Source organism: Aotus nancymaae, unplaced genomic scaffold (assembly GCF_030222135.1).
Source record: "Aotus nancymaae isolate 86718 unplaced genomic scaffold, 86718_ANA_hifiasm-v0.15.2.pri h1tg000062l, whole genome shotgun sequence".
NCBI lineage: Eukaryota > Metazoa > Chordata > Mammalia > Primates > Aotidae > Aotus > Aotus nancymaae.
In genome coordinates this window covers 38,295,506-38,320,750 of record NW_026988476.1, presented here as the reverse complement: position 1 = coordinate 38,320,750, position 25,245 = coordinate 38,295,506, and the positions used below count along the sequence as shown (strand labels likewise).

The following is a 25,245-nucleotide window of genomic DNA, read 5'->3' as shown; positions in this document are numbered from 1 at the left end:
TTATAAGTAATGCTGTGATTAACATCATACATATAGATGTATGTATATATGTATGTGTGTGTATATATGTATGATGTGTGTGTGTGTGTGTGTGTGTGTGTGTATCTTGATTATTTTTCCAAAGGACAAATTCGAGAATTAGGATCACTAGTTCAAACAATATAAATGTTTTCAAGGCTTTTGATATGAATTGCTGGATGACTCTGCAGACTGTACTAATTGATACCCCCTTTTCCCAGCCATGTATCTATTTTTATCTACTTAAAAAAACTTTGTAAACTTGGAAGTCTATATTTCTCTATTATTTTGTAAATAGTAAAAGGTGGACTTCCTTATTTTGCCTCTGCTATGAGGATTCAGTTTATGTCTAACGTACACACCCAGGTGAAGATGTCTGGTATGGTGTCTGGATACTGTTTCTTGTAGATGTGTCTATACGTGATTCAGGCATGGCTGATTGTGTTCTGAGCAGAGTTATGGAAGCTTTTATTTTTAGATTTGGTGGTCAGGAAGTCCTCTTTAAGGAGTGGACATTTGAGCTAAGGCCTGAATAAAGTAAGGGATCCAGTCATGAAAGTATCTGAGAGAAGAGAGTTGAAGGCAGAGGGAAGATGGCCATGGACGTCATGGGTCCATGGTGGCAACATCTGGGCAGGGAGTTTGTAAAAATGTCAGAGAGGTTGGGACGGTGGCTCACACCTGTAGTCCCAGCACTTTGAGAGGCCAAGGTGAGAGAATCACTTCAGCCTAGGAGTTCGAGACCAGCCTGGGCAACACAGTGAATGTCTACCAAAAATTAAAAAATTAGCTGTGCATACTAGCTGAAGTCTGTAGTTCCAGATGCTCGGTAGGACAAGGTGGGAGGTTCACTTGAACCTGGAAGGTCAAAGCTGCAATGAGTTGTGATCATACCACTGCACTCCAGCCTGGGTGACAGAGCAAGGCCCCATCTTTAAAAAAAATTAGTAAATTTTTAAAAGAGTGTGATAGGATATGCACCTTCTCCCAAGAGTGGATGCGAAAACATTCAACAGTTGCCAACTCAGGAGAGGGAAAGGCTGACTGGAGGGAAGGATCAACTTTTAAAATGTCCTGTGGTGTCAAGCGGTCCTACTTGAAGTCAGGAGATTCCAGCCACCAGTAGATTGGGGACCTATTCCAGGGTGAGTCTTGAAAGCAGTGAGGCTGACTTCCAAGTGCCAGGGCCAAACATCAATCCCTTGATTCAGAATCCTGTCCCTGTCCTAGCTTCTTGAGCCATTTCCCTGGGGCTTTTTGAATTTGAAATGCTGTGACTTGTAACTACTTGGGAACTGGGACCCCCTGACTCAAAAGGGAGAAGAAGAAACCCCATTAAGCAGAGCAGATTTAAAAAAGAGAGAAGGTGGGCTGGGCGTAGTGGCACACACCTGTAATCCCAGCACTTTGGGAGGCCGAGGTGGGCAGGTCACGAGGTCAATAGATCGAGACCATCCTGGCCAAAATGGAGAGACACCATCTCTACTAAAGATACAAAAATTAGCTGGCATGGTGATGCGTGCCTGTAGTTCCAGCCACTCGGGAGGCTGAGGCAGGAGAATCGCTTGAACGTGGGAAGCAGAGGTTGCAATGAGCTGAGATCATGCCATTGCACTCCAGCCTGGTGACAGAGTGAGACTCCATCTCAAAAAAAAAAAAAAAGAGAAGATATAAAATGGATTATCTCTCACTTTAAAGAATTAGCAAAATGCGAGGCTGGGCATGGTGGCTCATGCCTATAATCCCAGCACTTTGGGAGGCCGAGGCAGGTGGATCACCTGAGGTTGGGAGTTTGAAACCGACCTGACCAACATGGAGAAACCCGATCTCTACTAAAAATACAAAATTAGCTGGGCATGGTGGTACATGTCTGTAATCCCAGCTACTCGGGAAGCTGAGGTAGGAGAATTGCTTAAACCTGGGTGGCGGAGGTTGCAGTGAGCTGAGATGGCACCATTGCACTCCAGCCTGGGCAACAAGAGCGAAACTCCATCTCAAAAAAAAAAAAAATGAATTGGAAAAATCAAAATTTGCTGAACAGAACAATTATCATTGCAGAATTCACCTGACTTCCTTTAAATGGTGAATTCCTTGTTGGCGTTTCAAATAAAGTTTGGTATAGAAATAAATTACTTTCACATTTTTTCCTCAGGAGCTCCCATATTACTGAAAGAGAGGGAGATCTTTGAAACTCTTCTTTGAAACTCTAGGTCTTGAACTAAATTGGACTATGAGCTAAATGAAAAAATTTGATGAATGTAAGAAAATGGAAACAATTTAACAGTAATGTTTAATGACAAGATCTAAGATAATTGATAACAACTTGAACAGTGGTTGAACATCAAAAATACATTGCAGTTGAAAGAAGAAAGGAGAATGACAGAAAAGGAAAAATTAAAAGAGAAGGAAGAAGGGTACTTGGGAAGTTGAGTAGGAAATAGAGGTTGTTGAGAAAGTGGTTCACATGGCCTTGAGAAACACACATTACTAAATGAGCGAGTTTAAAGTCAAGGTGAGAGGATGTCCTACAGATACTGCCCTCAAATAAAATATTCCCATCCAGTTAACATATGGAGGAGTTGGGTGGGAGGGAGGTGGATGGGATCTTTTGTTGTGATTTTTCAAAAAAAATTTCCATGGACCAAGTTAGGATTTCACCAGAAAAAAACTGTATTTTGTGTGATCACAGCTATCTCTACATGTTGACATGTCACCAAACATAAAATAATTCAGGTGTGAATGCGGACAAACTAGTGTAAGTAATTACCACTACAAATGCAAAAAATTGGAGGCTGATGTCTCACCCACTATAAACATCTCACCATCTCTAGATCCCAAATAACCAGGAGACAGCAACATGAAAATCCTGGTAATAAAGGAGGAGCCATGATTAAGAGTCAGCCTTTGAAACAAAGAAGAAAGATGGAGCAGAATTCTTGTCTTTATGAGGGACCTTTCTGCCAACCATTTGAGGGCTGAATCCATGGACTTAGAACACAGAAAGTACTCAAATAAGAGCAGAGAAAAATAAAAGGGCAAGAGGCCATTGACTTTCTCAGCCTTTCCCTGGATCTCACCTTTTTCAAAGCTCTCATCTTGCTTCCCTACCTTGACTACAGATTCAGTCCCTGGGGGAGCCACTTGAGTGGCTTTTACTGTTGTTCCTCCACTAATTCTCACCAGGCATTCATCCCCTTGACTGATTCTGGACCAGATCTCAATTTTTATTAATAGAATATTCATGCAAAAAGGCAAAGGAGAAGGTTTTTACTGATAGTAAAGAGAAACAAGATCATTAGGGAAACAAAGGTTCCTAGCCACTCAAAATATCTCCACAATGTCCAGAACTGTATCAAAAGAAACAAGAGAAGAGAGAAAGTGAAGATCATGGTAAGGATAATATTGCTACTTAGTCTCTCCTATAAAAAGGTTCTCCTGGCTCCGTGTGGTGGCTCAAGCCTGTAAGGCTGAGTTAGGAGGCACTTTGGAAGGCCGAGTTGGGCAGATGACTTGAGGTCAGGAGTTCAAGACCAGCCTGGCCAACATAGTGAAACCTGGTCTCTACTAAAAATACAAAAAGTAGCCGGGAGTGCTGTTGAGTGCCTGTAGTCACAGCTATTTGGGAGGCTGAGGTGGGAGAATCGCTTGATCCTGGGAGGTGGACATTGCAGTGAGTCGAGATCACGCCACTGCACTCCAGCCCGGCGACAGAGTGAGACTCTGTCTCAAAAAAAAAATGTTCTGCTTATGTTTTTACAAACAAAGTTAAAGAAAATAAAACAACAACAAAACACCTGACCTAAATCGGGAAACTCACACACACACAAGAAATCAGGTCACTAAAACCTAAAGCTCAGCTTCCCTCCCTTGAGTAAGCATCCACATCAAGCAAAGAAGAAAAGTATCTTCCTTCTCCTCTAAGGATAGCTACTTCTTTGTGTCTAGGTGGGAACCTGCCTCAAACACTGAAGGAGGAATAGACACATCAGGGTAAACCCAGTAAGTGGAGCTGGTGGGACAGGGCTTGCCTTTCGACCCTGAAGAACAGAGCTTTACATTTTGATCCCCAAGGAAATTGCAGAGGGAACATTTAGTTCATCACCACAGTACATAATTCACCCTGAGGGGCAGAGCACACCATTGGCAGGAGGGACCTCCAGATCGCTGTTTTACTACTCTGTACTCTTCTGGTATTTAGTTCCTTACATGTGTAACTTGTATTCAGTAATAAAATCAGCCAGGCTCCCAGCACAGGATCTGTCAAAGGCAGGCTTAAGGGGCAACTAAGAAGCAGTGGCTTAGAGTGGGTTTGCCTCCTTTGTGTGATGCTACCCCTGAGGGTCTGTGAAGGAAAATGGGGAACTGTTAAAGAATGGGGGTGGCAAGTGCTCCCTTTTGAGATCCCAGCTTTGGATTCTTTTTCTCTAGCTAATCTCTACCTGTTTCTTGTGGTGTATCTGTCTCATTCCATCGCTGCTGCAGACAGTAAGGAGGTTGTTTGGGTGATTTGGTACTAGCTAAAGCAGCAAGGAAACGGAGATCATCATTCAGAAGATACTGTAACTGGACTAATTTCCTGTGTATAATGTTATTGCTCTTGAGCAGTGATTCTGCAGATTTCATTCACTATCTTGAAAATTTTGATTACTGGGCTTCAACAGGACATTAAAGGGAGTGACAAATGCCTTTAATGACAAATGCATACTTGTGTGTGTGTGTGTGTGTGTGTGTGTGTGTGTGTGTGAGAGAGAGCAACCATCAGCCGCAAAGCAGATTCAAGGTGTAGCCAAAGAATGCATGTGGTTTTCAAGAAATATGAACACTAGAAGGAAAAGCATTCTGGAGAGATCAAATATCTGTATATTAGGTAGCTAAATTAAGATTCGTTTGAAAACAGGCTGGCATTTATCTAAATTTTCTGAGGACTGTAGGAACAGGATTAGTTACAGCAATGCATGCATAAATGTGAGTATCTCTGCTAAACCTTGGAGTAGTTGAACAGCATATGGTATGTGGATTCTGTGTTGACCTGTTGCAGTTAGGAGCAGGATTGCAGCCACATGTCGTGTGGAATAAAGACTACCAGAGAGGGGGATAAAAAGCCAAGTCTCTTAACTTAGTAAGCAAGGGAACACTCTCCAGTGAAGAAGTTTACTGAGAAGAGTGCTAAGGAGAAAAAAATCAGGAGTTTTAAAGTTCTAGTTTATGGTGATTATGCTAAGGATTGAAAACAAGCACTGTAGTAGCTAAGGTAGAACGTCCATTGTTGGTTAAAACATTTTGCATTGTTCATGGTCAAGAAAGGGTGTTAAGACCCCTGTAATGGTCTGGTGTCCAAGGGTCAAGGTTCATGGCCTTTATCGGTTGATTACAACAATTAACTATGCAAAAAACATAACATCCTAAGTTGATCTCCTCTCAGCAAGCACTGGTGTCAATGGAAGGATGACTTCCTTTCACACATGCGCAGACGTCAGGAAGCCTTTGCTGGATATCTGGTGTTGTATACATTAGCGTGCGCACAGTGACCACCTCTTCTAGTTTCAGGTTTCACTGCTCTCCAATTTTGCCCAACTAAGATCTCAATTATTTGCCAATAATTTTGTATCCAGCAAAACCAAGCATCATCCATGAAGGAAAGAGACAGTCCTTTTCAGACAAACAAATGTTGAAAGAATTCACTATTACCAAGTCACCACTACAAGAACTGCTAAAAGGAGCTCTAAATCTTGAAACAAATCCTGGAAACATCAAAACAGAACCTCTTTAAAGCATAAATCACACAGGACCTATAAAACAAAAATACAAGTTAAAAAGCAAAAACAAAAAGCAAAAAACCACAGTACACAGGCAACAAAGAGCATGATGAATGCAATGGTACCTCACATTTCAATACTAACATTGGAGGTGAATGGCTTAAATGTGCTGCTTAAAAGACACACAATTGCAGAATGGACAAGAACTCACCAACCATCTGCTGCCTTCAGGAGACTCACCTAACACATAAGGACTCGCATAAAGTAACAGGTTAGAAAAAGGCATTTCATGCAAATGGATGTCAAAAGTGAGCAGGGTTAGCTATTCGTATATCAGACAAAGTAAACCTTAAAGCAACAGCAGTTAAAAGAGACAATGAGGGACATTATACAATGGTAAAAGGCCTTGTCCAACAGGAAAATATCACAATCCTAAACATATATGTACCTAACACTGGAGCTCCCAAATGTATAAAACAATTACTAATAAACCTAAGAAATGAGACAGACAGCAACATAATAATATTGGGGGATTTCAATACTCCACTGACAGCACTAGACAGGTCGTCAACAAAGAAACGATGGATTTAAACTATACCTTGGAACAAGTGGACTTAACATATATACAGAACATTTCCTGCAGAATCTGCAGAATACACATTCTATTCAACAGCACATGGAAGTTTCTCCAAGACAGACCATGTGATAGGCCATAAAACAAGCCTCAATAAATTTAAGAAAATTGAAATTATATCAAGCACTCTCTCAGACCACAGTGATATAAAACTGGAAATTAACTCCAAAAGTAACCTTCAAAACCATGCAAATACATGGAAATTAGATAACCTGGTCTTGAATGAGCATTGGGTCAAAAACAAAATCAAGATGGAAATTAAAAATTTTTTTGAACTGAACAGTAATAATGACACAACCTATCAAAACCTCTAGGATACAGCTAAGGTGGTGCTAAGAGGAAAGGTCATATCCCTAAATGTGTACATCAAAAAGACTGAAAGAGCACAAACTGACACCCTAAGGTCACATCTCAAGGAACTAGAGGAACAAGAACAAAGGAAATAACCAAGATCAGAGCAGAACTAAATGAAGTTGAAACAAACAAAAATGATACAACAGATAAATGAAACAAAAAGCTGGTTCTTTGAAAAGATAAAATTGATAGACCATTAGCAAGATTAACCAAGAAAAGAAGAGAGAAAATCCAAATAACCTCACTAAGAAATGAAACAGGAGATATTAGCTGATACCGCTGAAATAGAAAAGAACATTCAAGGCTACTATGAACACCTTTGTGCCTATAAACTAGAAAACCTAGAAGAGATGGATAAATTCTTGGAAAAATACAACCCTCCTAGCTTAAATCAGGAAGAATTAGATACCCCAAATCAACTAATAACAAGCAGCAAGATTGAAATGGTAACTTAAAAATTGAAAAAAAAACCTCCAAGACCAGATGGATTCACAGCAGAATTCTACCATTCAAAGAAGAATTGGCACCAATCCTTTTGACATTATTCCACAAGATAGAGAAAGAAGCAAACCTTCTTAATTCATTCGATGAAGCCAGCATCACCCTAATACCAAAGCCAGAAAAGAAAAGGACTTAACCAAAAAAGAAAACTATAGACCAATATCCCTGATGAATATAGATGCTAAAATCCTTAACAAAATACTAGCTAACCAAATCCAACAACATATCAAAAAGATAATCCATTAGGATCAAGTGGGTTTCATCCCAGGGATGCAGGATGGTTTAACATATGCAAGTCAATAAATGTGGTATACCACATAAACAGAATTAAAAACAAAAATCACACACTCATTTCAATAGATGCAAAAAAAGCATTTGACAAAATCCAGCAGTGCTTTATAATTAAAACTCTCAGCAAAATCGGCATACAAAGGACATACCTTAATGTTATAAAAGCCATCTATGACAAACCCACAGCCAACATAATATTGAATGGGGAAAAGTTGGAAGCATTCCCTCTGAGAACTGGAATAAGGATGCCCCTCTCACCACTCGTCTTCAACATAGTACTGGAAGTCCTAGCCAGAGCAATCAGACAAGAGAAAGAAATAAATGGCATCCAAATCAGTAAAAAGGAAGTCAAACTGCCACTGTTTGCTGACGATATGATTGTTTACCTTGAAAATCCTAAAGACTCCTTCAGAAAGCTCCTAGAACTGATAAAAAAAATTCAGCAACGTTTCTGGATACAAGATTAATGTACACAGATCAGTAGCTCTTCTGTACACAAACAGTGACCAAGCAGAGAATAAATCAAGAAGTCAACCCTTTTACAATAGCTGCAAAAAAAAAAAAAAAAAAAAAAGGAAAAAACCCTAAGAGTATACCTAATAAAGGAGTCAAAAGACCTCTACAAGGAAAGCTACAAAACAATGCCGAAAGAAACCATAGTCAACATGAACAAATGGAAACACATCCCATGCTCCTGGATAGTTAGAATCAATATTGTGAAAATGACCATACTGCCAGAAGCAATCTGCAAATTCAATACAATCCCCATCAAAATGCCACCATAATTCTTCACAGAATTAGAAAAAACAATTCTAAAATTCATATGGAACCAAAAAAGAGCCTACATAGCAAAAGCAAGGCTAAGCAAAAAGAACAAATCTGGAGGCATCACATTACTTGATTTCAAACTATACTATAAGGTGATAGTCACCAAAACAGTGTGGTACTGGTACAAAAACAGGCACATAGACCAATGGAACAGAATAAACCCAAATACTTGCAGCCAATTGATCTTTGACAAAGCAAACAAAAACATAAAGTGGGGAAAGGACACCCTATTCAACAAATGGTGCTGGGATAACTGGCTAGCCACATGTAGGAGAATGAAAGTTGATCCTCATCTCTCACCTCATATGAAAATCAAGTCAAGATGGATTAAGGACTTAAACCTAAGACCTGAAACTATAGAAATTCTAGAAGATAATATTAGAAAATATCTTCTAGACATTGGCTTAGGCAAGGATTTCATGACTAAGAGCCCAAAAGCAAATCCAATAAAAACAAAGATAAATAGCTGGGACCTAATTAAAGAGCTTTTGCACAGCAAAAGGAACAGTCAGCAGAGTAAACAGACAACCCCAGCGTAGGAGAAAATCTTCATTATCTATACATCTGACAAAGGAATAATATCCAGAATCTACAATGAACTCAAACAAATCAGTAAGAAAAAAAACAAACCATCCCATCAGAAAGTGGGCTAAGGACATGAATAGACAATTCTCAAAAGAAGATATACAAATGGCCGACAAACATAGGAAAAATTTTCAACATCACTAATGATAAAGGAAATGCAAATAAAAACCACAATGCAATACCACCTCACTCCTGCAAGAATGGCCATAATCAAAAAATCAAAAAAACAGATGTTGGCGTGGTGTGGTGAACAGGGAACATGCCTACACCGCTGGTGGGAATATAAACTAGTACAGCCACTATGGAAACAGTGTGGAGATTCCTTAAAGAACTAAAAGTAGAACTATCATTTGATCCAGCAATCTCACTACTGGATATCTACCCAGAGGAAAAGAAAACCATCATTTGAAAAAGATACTTGTACACACATGTTTATAGCAGCACAATGCACAATTCACAATTGCAAAAATCGTGGAACCAACCCAAATGCCCATCAATCAACGAGTGGATAAAGAAACTGTGGTATATATATGATGGAATACTATGCAGTCATTAAAAATGAATTAACACCATTTGCAGTGACCTGGATGAGACTGGAGACATTCTAAGTGAAGTAACTCAGGAATGGAAAACCAAACATAGTATGTTCTCACTGATACGTGGGAGCTAAGCTATGAGGGCACAAAGGCATAAGAAAGATGCAATGGACTTTGAGGACTTGGGGGAAAGAGTGAGAGGGGACGAGGGATAGAAGACTACAAATATGGCATAGTGTATACTGCTTGGGTGATGGGTGCACCAAAATCTCACAAATCACCACTAAAGACTTTACTCATGTAACCAAATACCACCTGTATCTCAATAACTTATGGAAAAAAAAACCATAGACTTAAAAAAAATACAAAAGTTAGTTGGGCATGGTGGAACATGCCTGTTATCTCAGCTACTGGGAAGGCTGAGGGGAGAATCGCTTGAACCCAGGAGGCGGAGGCTGCAGTGAGCTGAGCTAGTGCCACCGCACTCCAGCCTGGGAGACAGAGCGCAACTCTGTCTCAAAAAAAAAAATCGCACATCGCCATGACTGTTATCATTGGTAAGGCCAATCCTCTGGGCCACATCTAATTCTTAATTTTTTTCTTTGCATTTCTTTTCTGATTATGAAAAGTAAATCTGGCTTATTTTGGAAATTAAGTAGAATAAGATATTTAAAAAGCCAAATCACTGGAGATAACCAACAGTAACAGTTTGATGTATGGTTTTTCTAATCACAGGTTTAAAAACTAAAGTGAGGTCCTATGGTGCATATTAATTTATAACATGTTTTTGTCACTTGTGGGCACTTTTTCTACATCGTTGAGTCCGAGCACTAATTGCTTAGATCTGAGCTTTAAGGTGGAGGGAATAATTTTAAGTTCATCTGCTTGCCCTAGGCATACTTACTTCTGGGTTTTAAGTAGCAGAAAGTGATTGCCTAGTTAAGAAAGAAGGGGAATTCTTTGAAAGGACATTGGGGCAGCTCATGGAACCTGAGGAGCAGTAAACAGTCAAACTAATCAAGGACAGGGGCCAAGTCTCCTGAGGCCTTGGCAGCAGGAGTGCAGGGATGCCCCCATCTCTGGTTCTCTCAGTTCCGAATACTGATTCCCAGGAAATATGGCAATTAGGCCTGGACCAGTCATCTTTAACCAGGACAGCACTGTATTGTGGCAATATGGTAGTTCCATGATAATACTGTACATGGAAGGGGAGTGGGTAGGAAAAAGGGGATGAGATGGGGGAGCAGGAGCGGGGAAGAGTGGTGGGAAGTAGGGGAAGGACAAGGACAGGAAAAATCAGGTGGAAAAAGAAGCTTGTAAAATGAAATGAGTAGATACGGTAAAAAATAGGTTTCCACCTCAAAAGGAAAAGAAGACATTAGATCAATTTCTTTGGACTATTTAAATTATCCCTAAATATGCTCTACTAAAATCTAATGTTTGTAAAATTGTTAATCAAATGTTTGATGTTATTATAGCAGTGAATTAATTGTAGAACATAATTCAGTTGAGCTGTATTTTTATGTGGTGGTTAAACATTTCTAAACTTTGATACTCCATGTATAGGTACTGCATATATTTAGACCCCTTTTTTTAGGACTTAGGGCATTGTTTTAGTGTTTTAGATATTTATAGAGGTATATAAAATAGTTATAGTTTTTGTTCCATGACAAGCTGTTGGCAGTTTCTATATTTTATTTGCTGCGGAGTCCTTGGTCAGGAACGAAACTCCCAATTATAGCATCTTTTCCATGGAAAATATGATCTACATTGTGAAGTGGTTTCTAAAAATATGTTGTGGCTAAAAGGAGGGCCTGCTAATTTGTCCACATAAATCTATAGAAACATACAGATGTGCAGATTATTATTACACAAACACAGCTCCTCAATCAGGCAGTACACACACATTCACTAGCCTAAACAAGAATAGTTATATATCTGTCTGTGTTGAAGTATAGATGGTTATGGATGGCTTCAAGTGTTTGAAGAGAAACAAATTAATTCAGAGATTAAAACACACGACTGTTTAAGTCTATGCATGTGTATTTTTAGCTCTGATTGCTGAATGAAATAGCTTTCTCCAGTGATTTCTTCCCAGGCCTTCTTTACCATGCAGAGTCAGATGAGAATACGTTGCAGTAGCTCTGTTTTGTGGCCCCTTTTTGCTTTCTTTAAGCCTGGCTTTCTAATTTTGCTTTTGATAGATACAGTGGCTAGCCTCCAATCTTCATCATTTTACAATGCAAGTAAGAATGGGCCTTTGCACCATTGTTCTGGGAAGCACAGAAGCTGCAGTTGAACGGCAGCCTCCTGAGAAAGCTCAGCGTGCCCTGGAGGGTGTCTGCCCTGGACGGGATTGGGTTCTTTAAGGTCTTGTTTCAGTGGAGCAAACACAAGAGCTCCATCATCCATCATCTTTGGGCTTGAAGGTTTTCCTCAGAAGCCCAGTCCCTGGAGCTGGAAGGAGTCAGAGCCACAGTTTCTGGGACATCGTTGGGTTGATAATTATTTGTTGAATAATGGAGAGGTTTCTAGGCTTCTCAGGCCTGGATCACAGATTTTGAGATGACCCTGGAGGTCTTGAAGTTTTCGTGGTCACTGCTGGTTAGAGAAAAGCAGAAAAGACTAGAGAATCTAAAACAGGATCCAACATGCTGAACCAGGCCAAATTCCAGAATGAGGAGCTCTTGGACAATTAGATCAGGCCCCTGGTTCAACAGCAGAGTGTTTGGCTTATGGGTGCCGTGTGTGTGTGTGTGTGTGTCTGTGTGTAGCGTTTAGAGAAAGGATCTCATGCTATAACCCAGGCTGGAGTACAGTGGCATGATCTAATCTCCTTGTAGCCTCAAACTCCTGGGCTCAAGTGATCCTCCTGCCTTGGCCTCCCAAGTAGCTAGGACCACAGTTATGCACCACCACATCTGGCTAATTTAAAAAATTATTTTGTGGAGATGAGGTCTTGCTATATTGCCCAGGCTGGTCTCATATTCCTGGCCTTAAGCAATCCTCCCACCTCAGCCTCCCGAAGTGCTGAGATTACAGGTGTGAACCACTGTGCCCAACCAGGTATATTTTTGAACAAAGGAATAAAAATAAATTCTGTAAAGATGCTCATTTGGATCAGACAGCCTTGAGGTCCACGAGTTGATTCAGATGAAGAGAAGGATTTCTCAATCACGTGGAAATGGATGAACCTTAGCCTCTTTCTAGTTAAAGAGATCAAACATGGTTTCAACTATTAGCAGGCTGTTGACCTAACAGTTTATTAGTAGTTTATAGCTACTCTTAACAACTTTATCATCATAAAATTTAACATTTATAAAATAGATATTACTATTAGTCCTGTTTTGTCCATAATAATATTGAGACTTAGAGAAATTAAAAAATTTACCGAGGTCATCTAGCAAGTCAATAGGTGGTAGAACTGGAAACCAGATCTGTCTGCCTCTTGTGCATTATGAGGCAACCAAAGTAGAATAATTTTAAGGAACAAATCATGGAGAAGGGCTGAAAGCTAGATGCGACAGGATAAGGAAATGTTTAATCCTCATGTTGGGATTTGGCCTGGGTTTAAGATGCCAGATTCCTTGTTTGTGAGTTGTCTCTGGAAGGGCTTCATAAAGATACTCATAAATCTGTAGGAGAAGATACTTCAATATCCTTTTGTGGTTTCTAAGGAGAAAAAATGAGTGAGATAGTAGTTCTTAAAATTGAATATGCAAAGGCTTGTTAAAGCAGAGAATGTTAGCTGGACTTGGTGGCATGCACCTGTAGTCCTCCAACCTCAGCTACTTGGGAGGCTGAGGTGGGAGGATCACTTGAGCTCAGGAGTTTGAGGCTGTAGTGTGTGATCATCACACACTTGTGAATAGCCACTGCACTCCAACCTGGGCAGCACAATGAGATCCTGTCTCTGAAACAAACAAACAAACACAAATATTGGACCCCAACACCAGAGTTTTTTATTCAATAATTTGCATGTCTAATGAGTTCCAGGTGATGCTAATGCTGCTGGTCCAGGGACTGCACTTTGAGACCTGCACATGCAAGGGAAACCTATCCAGGGGTTTGAAAATGAGGTCTCTATATCATTTGGACTACAGATTACATGGAGGCTCCTTATTTCTGAGCAGGTGATTCCTTAGAAAATCCCCTGAAGCATCTGCAAGTTTTAATTGTTATTTCTGTTTTTGCTTTTAAGAAATGAAAATGGGAATATCAGGGAATATGAGAGCAGTGAGTTGTAACTCTGCTACATCCTAAATAGCTAGAACAAAATGATATAATTCCTTCTGGGAAGAGTGAGCTAGACGGGAAGCACCCAAACTCATCACAAAGTCATCTCATCCAGAGAAAGTCTTTTCATTGATAAAGAGAGCTTTGTGGCCAAAGTAAATGCAGGACAATTGTTGCATCTCTCTACCTGTCAGGCAGATTTGTTCCATTTCCTGTTGGTATTCTCAGGAGGGAAGCTGAAAAATGCCTAATAGAGTAAGTGCACAGCTCTGGTCCCTTTAATTATATGTGATTGAGTTGTAGTTTCTGAGAGCTGCACTTACTCTAGGAAATGCGTACTACAGTGTATGTCTGAACAATTAAAAAGCAGGTGTTTTTGATCCAGATTATCTGTGTCTCTTATGCAAAATTCTCTGAAAATGATTTTTTTTCACTGTTGTCTGTGACAAAAGAGATTCTTGAAAGACATCATCTAGTTGAGTGTATACAAGTGTAAGGGGACATAACTCTGGCAGCAGCTGGTTAGCAGGTCTCAGGCTGGATATTGAAACAGGTTCTGAGATGGAGAGTTGAGTGCAAAAGGTTTACTGGGAGGGCTCTTGAAATCAACAGTCAAGGGAGTGAGGGAAGCAGGTCCTGGCAGAGGGAGAGGCTGAAAAGCGATGAAGTCACAGCAGACTCAGACTCCATGGGCAGTTCTGGAGCTACGATGGCCCTTCAGAGTTGCTCCATATTGAGGTACAGGGACCATGCCTTGGAACCCCGTGTTGACCAGTCAGGTCACTGGATACCTACTGCTGCTGGGGAGGGGATATAACATGGGAAAGGCAACTTCCCCTAGAGAGCACAATTTCTGCGGAAGGAATTCAGCTATGCTCCATGAGAAGTGAGCACTCCAGCAAGTAGGGGAATGAGTACCTCTGTCCTGAAGGGGGATTTGATTTATATAGGGAGACAAGGGTTATACTTTGTTTTGATGACATAGAGCTATCTAACATTCATATATTGAATGCATTGTATTTCCAAGGCAGCCTACTAGGTGCCATGTGGTATCCAAAGAAAGCCAGACATGCATTCTGCCTTTATAGAAACTTATACCATTCATTGCTATTACACATGATAGACATAATTTGGTGTACTATATAACATATTAACTATAGCATGCCAGTTATAACACACAGAATATTTTGCTGGGTAGTGGGTATTGTACAAATTAGGTTAGACTCAGTTCTTTTTTTTTTTTTTTTTTTGAGACGGGGTCTCACTTCATTGCCCAGGCTGGAGTGCAGTGGTACGATCTTGGCTAATTGCAGCCTTGACCTCCTGGGTTCAAGCAATCCTCCCACCTCCCCAAGTCGCTGGGACTATAGGTACAAGCAAACACACCTGGCTAACTTTTGTATTTTTTGTAGAGACAAGGTTTTGCCCTGTTGCACAGGCTTCTCTCGAACTCCTGAGCTCAGGCAATCCACCTGCCTCGGCCTCCCAAAGTGTTGGGATTACAGGCATGAGCCACTGTGCCTGGCCTAGACCCAGTTCTTAAAGTAGACAGCCATTATAAGGATAAAGCAATAATAATGACTAGCATTTACTGAGGTATTGTTCAAAGCATTATTATTATTCTTTTGATATTTAAGGAATTGAGCTTTTATTCTTACTTTTGATATTTAAGGAATTGAGCTTTAAAAACTTGTTCAGGGTGACAGAGATTGTAAGAGACAGCTAAATTTTGAATTCTGGCTGTCTAACTGCAGAGTCTACTTAACTAGCTTTTCTTGACTTTCTATTATCATAAGGAAATAGAGTTATAGATAAATTAGAGCCATCACATTTTAAGAGTTACTATAATTTTGCACTTTTGTTTATTTCTGTATTGCCTGCCCAAGCACTTCGCACTGTACCATGCACATAGTATCACTTAAGGAAGATTAGATGATAATTAAAAGGGAAATAATTTGTTTCCCTCTGCCTCTACTGTGTGCTGTTAGAGGAAAAGAATGGAAAAACAATAATTTACAGTGTAAAAGGAGTTCCATAATTCTTACAATGACATAGGGAAAGACCCCTTTCTTATGATACCCAACTTCCTGTACCAAGAAACAGAACAAGACAAAGTTCAAAATATGTATAAACAATCCTTGCAAAGGATTGCACTCTAATAAGCTTTGGACCATGCACAAGCTAATAGCCGACCACGACCCCAAAGCCTCTTACATTTGTACCTGGTTTGCTTTACAGCAAGAGTCAGAGAACAACAGCCTGCAGGCCAAATCCCATCTGCTACCTGATTTTGATTTTGCCACCTTGTCAGACAAGAATGGTTTTGACGTTTTTAAATGGTTGGAAAAAACACCCCAAAAGAATATTTTGTGACACATGAAAATTATATGGAATTCAAATTTCAGTGTCCATAAGTTTTACCGGCACACCAGCACACTCATTTGCTTATGTATTGCCTGTGGCTGTTTTTCTAGCTAGAACAGCAGAATTGAGTAGCTGTAACAGAAACCATATAACCTGCAAAGCCCAAAATATTTCCTACCTGGCCCTTTTCAGAAAAAGTTTGCCAACTGATGCTAGTGTTATTCTCAACCCTAGTCGTGTTGAAAGTATTTGGGAGAGCTCTTAAAATCTCTGATCCCTAAGCCCCATCCTGCACCAATTAAGTCAGAATCTCTGGAGCTGAGACCCAGTCTTCAGTACTTGGTAACATTCTTGATGGTGTAGTCCAATGTACAGCCAAAGCTGAGAACCACTGCCTAGAGTGTTGAATGCATTTGAGGGGCAAATGGATTTTTAGAGCTTGCTGCCTCCAGATAAGAGAGAGAATGCAGGCCACTCTCTCACCACTTGTGTGTGCAAAGGGTGATGTGAGCAAAGATGTTCAGGACCTCCATGTGCCCTCTGGTAGAAGCCATTCTTTCTCTTTTCTTTCTTTCTTTCTTTTTCTTTTTTTTTTTTCTTTTGAGACGGAATCTCACTCTGTCACCCAGGCTGGAGTGCAGTGGCGCAATCTCAGCTTACTGCAACCTCTGCCTCTGGGATTCAAGCGATTCTTCCGTCTTCGTGTAATAGCTAGGACTACTGGCACCCACCACAGCTCCCGACTACCTTTTGTATTTTTAGTAGAGACGGGGTTTCACCATGTTGGCCAGGTAGGTGTTGAACTCCTGACCTCAAGTTATCTGTTCACTTCGGCCTTCCAAAGTGCTAGAATTACAGGCGTGAGCCACCGTGCCCAGCCATCAAGCCCTGCTTCTTGAGGAGATGAGGATGGGGGAGGCAGAGGGGAGAGGAGAGGATTATGCCAAATGGCTATCCCAGAATATAGAGTGACTACATTGAAAACAAAATTCCCCAGAATGGAGTATCATCAAACATATAGGCAGTGTAACCTTCCCTATCTTAGCCTCTAGGATTAGGTGACCTAATTCCTTAACATCCACAGTCTGGTCGATGCTATAGAGCACAGAAGCAGTTACTCTGTGCAGTGAGTCTAATAGAAGGTTTAATTAGATGTGTGGTTCATGAACTCTGTATCAGAATCACTTGTTTAACTGTAGATTCCTAGGCCTCACCCCAGAATCAAAACCTCTAGGAACAGTCCTAGAAATCTGTGTTTTAACCAGCACCCAGTTGATTCTTAAGAACTTCACGGTTTTATCACCACTTACCTAAATGGTGTACTCTCTGCGGATGTGCAGGCTGAAGTTGTCCTACCGTTACTTGTCGCGGTGGATTAACTGGCTAGGCCAGTTGTTCATTCCTTCCAGATGTGAACACACATTAAACAAATGGACTTCCCAAATAAAATCTATAACATATATGCCAAATGGCCTTAAAAAAAAACAGAGTTATGTAAGAAAAAAACCATGGTATAATATATTCATTACACCACTTGCTGTTTTGTGCAATCTGTATGACACACTGTTTTACTATTTACTTATTTATTTATTTAGACAGAGTGTTGCTCTGTCTCCCAGGCTGGAGTACAGTGGCACAATCTCGGCTCACTGCAACCTCTTCCTCCCTTCATGCAATCCTCCTGCCTCAGCCTCCCGAGTACCTGGGATTACAGGTGCACACCACCACACCGAGCTAAGTTTTGTATTTTTACTAGAGACGGGGTTTTGACATGTTGGCCAGGCTGGTCTCGAACTTGTGACCTCAAGTGATTTGCCTACCACCTGGCCAAACTGTTTTAAATATCTTTAAAATTCCAAGTATTTGCTGAAGAATTTTTGGAAGTAGATATACATCGTTTAAAGTGAACTCAAGTGAATAAAGTGAGTGACTAAATAAGATCTGTTTTCGTTTTTTTAAAATGAGCTTTGGCTCTTAAGTGACCACATTATGCATCAATGCACTCTAACTCCAAAAGACACACCTTCATAATATTTTGAATATTTTGTCGAAAACAGAATTGTTTTAAAGAAGCCCAGTTTATCTTAAAGTGAAGAAGAACAATCTTTTGAATTTACAAATTCCCATGTATTTTATATGAAACCAACTCTATTATTGTTATTTCCTTAACCACTTATAAGGCCTATAAGCCATCAGTTTGTGGGTGTGGGTGTTTGAATTTTGAGATACGTGATTGTATTACAAGAAATCACTGTGGGGACAGGAGAAAAACAGCACTTTAATACCGTGACCTAGTGAGATTTATAGGGGAGATGTCAATCTCCAGACAAGAGAGTCTTTCACCTCATTCCAGTGTGATTAATGGGTTTGCATTTGCATGAGAGCTAAAGGGCAGAATCACGAAGTAGACAGACAAACCCATTTCCTCTGGTTACTGAGCTGGGTTGGATAACAAATGTTCTTTAGAATCAGATTTTAAATGTAATTCAGGTACATTTAAAATCTGATTCTAAAGTCAGTGTGGGGATAAATGCTGTGGGCAGTACTGAAAGGTTTTATTTGACCATCCTGGGACTTGAGGTGCCCGTTTCTAAAGTGAAAGGATGCATTTTATGAGCTGAGTCCGCCCTCCTAGAGTGCACGGGTGATGCCCCTCGATAATAGCACAAAGAAAGTTTGAAGCTTTCCATTTTCAACTGGTCTATGGGCATTGACTGCATTCATTGTGTGCTTATCACTACAGAGGCAGGCTCCTGTTCTAAAGTGTACTGTCTGAGGGTTTTCACAAATTCTTGGATGTCTTTAATTTCACTAAGCTGGACAAAATTGAACACATAGATCACTGAGCCTTGCTGTCCTGGAGGCAAAGATTTAAAAAAAGATGGTACTGGTTTCCCTAGAACAATCGGAACAGCATAATACCACACAGATGTGCAGTCTGAATTACTCAGTCTCTTCATTCCCAATAAGAAGGCAATCCGAGACATTCAGGATGCAACGTGTCCCTTAGACTTTGTTAACTGATTTCTTTAAGGACTTACGTTGGAGATGAAAGTAAAAAAAAGTCCTTTGGGAAATGCAGGTGAATTTGTTTTGACTGAGTAGTGTTGACTTTTTATTTTGGAAAGGTTCTTGCTGCGATTAAAATTTTATTCTCATTCCTATTTGAAGGGACAAAACTGACAAAATTTTATTCTTATTCCTATTGCAGGGAAAATACTGCTTCACTGTGGATGTGACTATAGATGCGAGTGTGTGTGTGCATGTGTGTGTGTGTGTGCAGGTGGGGGATGTGGGGATCATTGCCTTTAATCATTCCAGCTGGGCCCCTTTGCCTGGTTTCATGTTGCACATTTTCTGGCTTTCCTATTGACTGAAGAGCTGCATCTTGATATTCACCAGAAAAAAATCTGCCCCACAGCCTCTCCTCCCATTAAATGCTCCCATTTGTCTTGGATTGTGATTCCAAACTTAAAAAAAAAAAAGAGAGAGAGAGAGAGAGAGAGGTGTGTGTGCGTGTATTGCGTGTTAGGTGATATCGCTTCCAGAGGAGCTTAACTGTTTAAGGGTTAAAGACACAGAAGAATTACAACTTAAGTACTGTAGTGGCCAGGAGTTGGTGAAGAAAGGTGGCTTTGTTTGGTGATTAGTTTGGACTCTGTTAAGACAGACGAAATATCTTTTTTTGGTCTTATGGCGTAGGCAGGGTTTTATATGCTTAAAAGCAAATCTTCAACGGCATTCTCATTCTCTTACATCAGCCCACTTCTCCCCTTCCCTCTCATGTGGCGAAACAATAAACAAAGTGGTCACTGTTGGTGCTCTGGGGCGTTTCTCTTTCTTTCCAATACAGGCTCCCAAGATGGAAATCTTTAGCCATTGAAACTCCAAAAATTCTGCTCCTCTAAGAGCAGACACTTGCTGAGTGTTTGCTGGCTGGAGAAAGTCTCACGGCCACTTGGCTCCAAAAGGGTTCTGCAGGAGCGCAGCTGCTTGGGCTGCAAGAATGGCGGGGCGCCCTCAGCCCCAGGAGAAATCGCTCTCAACTCTGTTTTCTTTTTCTTTTTCCTCAGCATTTGTAAAGTTGGCCCAAGGGTGTGGCTGAGACTCCAGAAAACCACTGAAAGCACTATTTGTTCTTGAAAATGTTACAGTTAATGTCTTGGTCCCAGTAGTAGCGGAAGAAAAGATCTTTGTGAACAAAAGCAACAAAATGCGGGCATCTCTCTGCCTTGCTGGGATTTCAGGAGGTTTGTTAACGCTGCTATCAGCAAGGCAAGCGGATTTTGAGAGGTTAAGTTAAACGGTAATTCTTAATCTGGGATCTGTGATTTCTAAGAGGTCCGCAGAGTGTTTTGGGGAGCTTTGCGGTGAGGAGCGGACCTTCTTAAATGGAACAGAAAAGTTTGTACAGGCCGGGTATAGTGGCTCACATCTGTTATCCCAGCACTTTGGGAGGCCAAGGCAAGGCGGGCAGATCACCTGAGGTCAGGAGTTCGAGACCCACTTGGCCAATGTGGCGAAATCCCCGTCTCTACTAAAAATACAAAAATTGGGCCGGGCGCGGTGGCTCACGCCTATAATCCCAGCACTTTGGGAGGCCGAGGCGGGTGGATCACGAGGTCAAGATATCGAGACGATCCTGGTCAACATGGTGAAACCCCGTCTCTACTAAAAATACAAAAATTAGCTGGGCATGGTGGCGCGTGCCTGTAATCCCAGCTACTCGGGAGGCTGAGGCAGGAGAATTGCCTGAACCCAGGAGGCGGAGGTTGCGGTGAGCCGAGATTGCGCCATTGCACTCCAGACTGGGTAACAAGAGCGAAACTCCGTCTCAAAAAAAAAAAAAAAAAAAATTAGCCAGGCTTGGTGGCAGGCACCTGGGATCCCAGCTACTTGGGAGGCTGAGGCAGGAGAATCGTTTGAACCCTGGAGGCGGAGTTTGCAGTGAGCCGAGATTGTGCCATTGCACTCCAGCCTGGGCGACAGAGCGAGACTCCATCTCAAAAAAGAAAAGAAGAAAGAAAAATCTGTACAAATAGATCTTTTATTGGAGAGAGGCATGGCTCATCTTAGAGTCTCCAATTCAAAAAAATTAGTAACTACTACTGAGTCTTGCTCTGTCGCCCAGACTGGAGTACAGTGATGTGATCCTAGCTCATTGCAGCCTCGAACTCCCAGGCTCAAGCCATCCTCTTGCCTCGGGCTCCTAGGTAGCCGTGGCCACAGGTGTGCACTGCTATGCCTGGCAATTAAAAAAAAATTCTTTTGTAGAGACAAGGTCTCACTATGTTGTCCAGCTGGTCTCAAAGTCCTGGCCTCAAGGGTTCCTCCTTGGCCTCCCCAAGTGGTGGGATTACAGGCGTGAGCCACTATGCCTGGGTAATAATTACTTTTTAAAGCAAGTTCCTCAGCAAAGTTTTCCCCTTTTTTTCTTTTGAGCAGAGTTTTGTACATCAAGAGATTTTGGGGACTCTGTAAAACCTCACATGCCTCAAATGTACGGTTGAGTGAGTGTGTGAGTGCACACTCATGTGTGTTTGCCCACGTGGGCAGAGCCTGGTTCTGGATGCTCATTTCTTCCAGGAGGTGGCAGCCAGCGCATAAACAGCAGAGGGCTGGGGAAGGGCAGAGGCATCCCGAGTAAGCCTTTTCCAGAGTTGGCACCTACACTTTGTCCTTTTACCTGGGTAGTTTACGCCAGCCACACTGGTGTTAACGAGAGTGAGCCCGGAAAGGACAGTCGGTATACTACTTCCCCTAGTCTCTAGAGCCTAGGACTCCCTCCTTTTCATCCATCTAGCAATATGGTTCCTCCCTGGTGCTTGTGAGTTTTGAAGTCAGAACTGGATTTGCATTCTGTCTCTCCCATCAATTGCTTTATTTGGACACAGTTATTTAAACTCTTTGAACTTTAGTTTCCTCATTGGTAAAATAAGAGTAAAGTCCCTACCTTGGAATGTTATTGTTACTACTCATGAAATGATGTATGTAAGGTGCTCACCTCTGGGCCTGACCACAGAGAGTGCTCAGTGAAAAGGGACTGGCCCGGAGCTGTGGCTCACGCCTCTAATCTCGGCACTTTGGGAGGCTGAGGTGGGAGTCTCACTTGAGCCCAGGAGTTCAAGACCAACCCAGCAACATGGGGAGACGCTGTCTCTGCAAACAATAAAAAAGGAAAAGAAAAAATTAGCCAATTTTGGTGGTGCTTGCCGGTTGTAGTGGTTCTAGCTACATGGGAGGTTGAGGTAAGAGGATTGCTTGAGCTCAAGGAGGTTGAGGCTGCAGTGAGCTATGATCACACCACTGCACTCCAGCTTCGGCAACAGAGTGAGACCCCATCTCTACAAGAACAAAAAAATTAAATAAATAAATATAAATAGGGGCTCTTCTTTCATTGAAACTCGGGCTCCCTGCGACTGCAAAGTGTACCATTCTAAAAGGCTTTGCTAAACCTGTTCAAGATTTTCTTTAACTTTATGAAACTTTTGGGAATAGAAACAGTTAAGTCAACTAAAAAAACTGAAAAAGCAAATCTGGATTTAGTGGCTACAAAGATGGAGGAGTTAAAACTAAGCTGGAATGGGAGCAGAGAGAGAAGTAAGAACATCTGTTAGCATCCGTAGCGTGAACATTTTCCCACCTCTGGGTGTCACCTGTCCTTTGGGACGTCTTTGATGTGCCTTCACATCTCAACACCTTTGCCTCACACTAGCAAAACTCCTGCTGAAGGAACTTAACTTTGCATTATTTTCAATATTTTAAAAGATTATTTATCCAATTAAGTGCACAATGAAAGTAAAACATAACATTGTTTACCTTGTAACAATGTTGAATCAGAAGCAAAACAGCACCCCCCCAAAGAAAACCACCTAAAACCAAGCCAGAGTATATAAGCTCTTTCTATATTACTATTTACAGATGATAATTTTATATAACTGCTACCAATGTGAACATACTGTTTTCATACTAATTAATATAGACTTCTTCATATTTCTGTAGTCCAACTGGCCATATTTATTTTAATATGTTTTATCTCTATATCACAGGACTTTGGGTTGGTTTCTTACTTGAAGTGTTTCTTTTACTTATATACTCAATGCTATCCCAATACAGGTTTCTCCCCACCTTGTCAAAGGCTGTAATAAATTATTTAAACAAATTTTTTTTAGAGACAGGGTCTCACTCTGTCATCCAGGCTGGAGTGCAGTGGCACTGCAGGTTTGAACTCCTGGGCTCAACCAGTTCTCCCAAGTAGCTGGGACTACAAGTGTGTGCCACCATGCCCAGCTCATGCTCTGATAAATTTTGCCATTTGTCAACTTTTACCAAATTGACTTTAGAAAGATTATATTAATACTAAGGCCCCTGGCAATGAATAAATATACCTAAAGCAGAATATTTCCCTCCCATCTTTTCCAACACTGGAAAAGAGTGAAGTATCTTGTTTTAATTTTCAATTTTAAAATTATAACGAATGTGAATATTTTCCCATCTTAAAAAACCAAATGATTTCTCTTTCCTTTTGTGTGAACTATCAGATCCAGGGGTCAACAAACTATGGCCCATGGGCCAAATCTGGTCACCACCAGTTTCTATAAATTAAATTTTATTGGAACACAGCCACGTTCACTTGTCTACATATTGTCTAAGGCTGGTTTTTGCACTACAATGGCAGAGTTGAGTCCTTGCAAAAGAGCAAAGTCTGAAATATTTACCGTCTGGTACTTCACAGAAACAGTTTTCAGACTCTTATCTCTTAGTTCATATTCACTCTTGTTCTACCATATGTTATGCTCCAGTGATATCAAAGTACTTGTAATTCCCCTCATGTCATGATACTTTGTGTTTTGGTGTCTTGACCTATGTTCTTCCCTCTGTCTGGAATTTCCAATCTCCTCTCTGCCAGGAAGCTTTAGCCTTTCAAAACCTCTTTGAGAGGCATTCATGCTGTAAAGCATTCCCTTCAACTTAAATTCACTGCGTTACTTGTTAGAAGATACAGATAACTGGTGTGAGAATGAAGAAAACAAATGTGTGGGAAAACAGTGTGAAATTTCATGATGCTATATAAAACTAATAACTTCTAATAAGAAGTTATTATATTTGGCATACAATTATTGTTATATTTTATTATTGTTATTATATTTGGCAGCATCAATATCCACCTTCGTTTTTACTTCAATTTCACATCATTTATAGTCAACTTTTTAGACCAAAACACCCAAATTACTCTCATGCAGTAAAGGACCTGCCTTATCTTATCTTTATTAAATACTGTCAATAGAGTGGGGTGCCTGGACTAGGTATTTTGGCAGTATCAGTGCCAATTTGGATTAATTATATGAGTCTTACCAATTATTGAGTAATCATTAAGATGACTCAAAACGTAAATCAATCAACAAGCCAGAGAGCCCAGCCCTCTGTATTATCCTTCTATTTGACTCCAGAGAACAAAGCATAGAACCCTGGAGAAACAATAAATATGAAATCCTGAGAATATATGCTAACCAAAGATCCATCCTATCCTTTGATTGCAGATAATTATGCAAAAATCAGACAAAATAATACCTTGAAGAAGAGTTTGATTTATATAGAAAAAATGATCTGAGCTAAAATGCGCATTTTAAGTGCAAAATAATGCCTAGAATCTTTGGGAATTCTACTTACCTTTCAAAAGTTCTTCTAGAAGGCCATTGCTCTGCACTACAACATATCATAGCTGTAGTTTTAAAAATGGGTCTGCTTTCCTCTCTCTGACCTCTCCCCACTTCCTTTGGGAATCTAAACTATAGAAAATATTATCATGAAATATAATATATATAAAAACAATTATACAATGTTGCATGCATATGTGTGTTGGTGTGTGTGAGAGAATATAGTTTATTAATTTAAACAATGATCTCTGGGGAATCCAGAAGAGATTTCCATTTGCCTTGTGAAAAGTTTAATATATGTGTTGAAAGCCACAAGGCTAAGGTTCAAATTACACAGAGTGAAAGCTTGGGCAGTTATGAATGCTCAGAGTCCCAGAGACAAAAGCTTTTAGTTGTAACTGCATTTCTGGAAAGGAGGGCGCCGATTCCTTCACCACTTCCATTAAGGAGCAACTACTTATTTTAGCGGTGCCTTTCTCTCAGGA

General features: G+C 40.6%; 1 protein-coding gene across 1 annotated transcript in view; it reads left to right on the top strand.

The window, feature by feature from the left end:
• SHC4 (SHC adaptor protein 4) overlaps positions 1-25,245 on the top strand; it is a 141,946-nt gene that overhangs the window by 44,992 nt on the left and 71,709 nt on the right. The gene's annotated exons all lie outside the window — the stretch shown is intronic.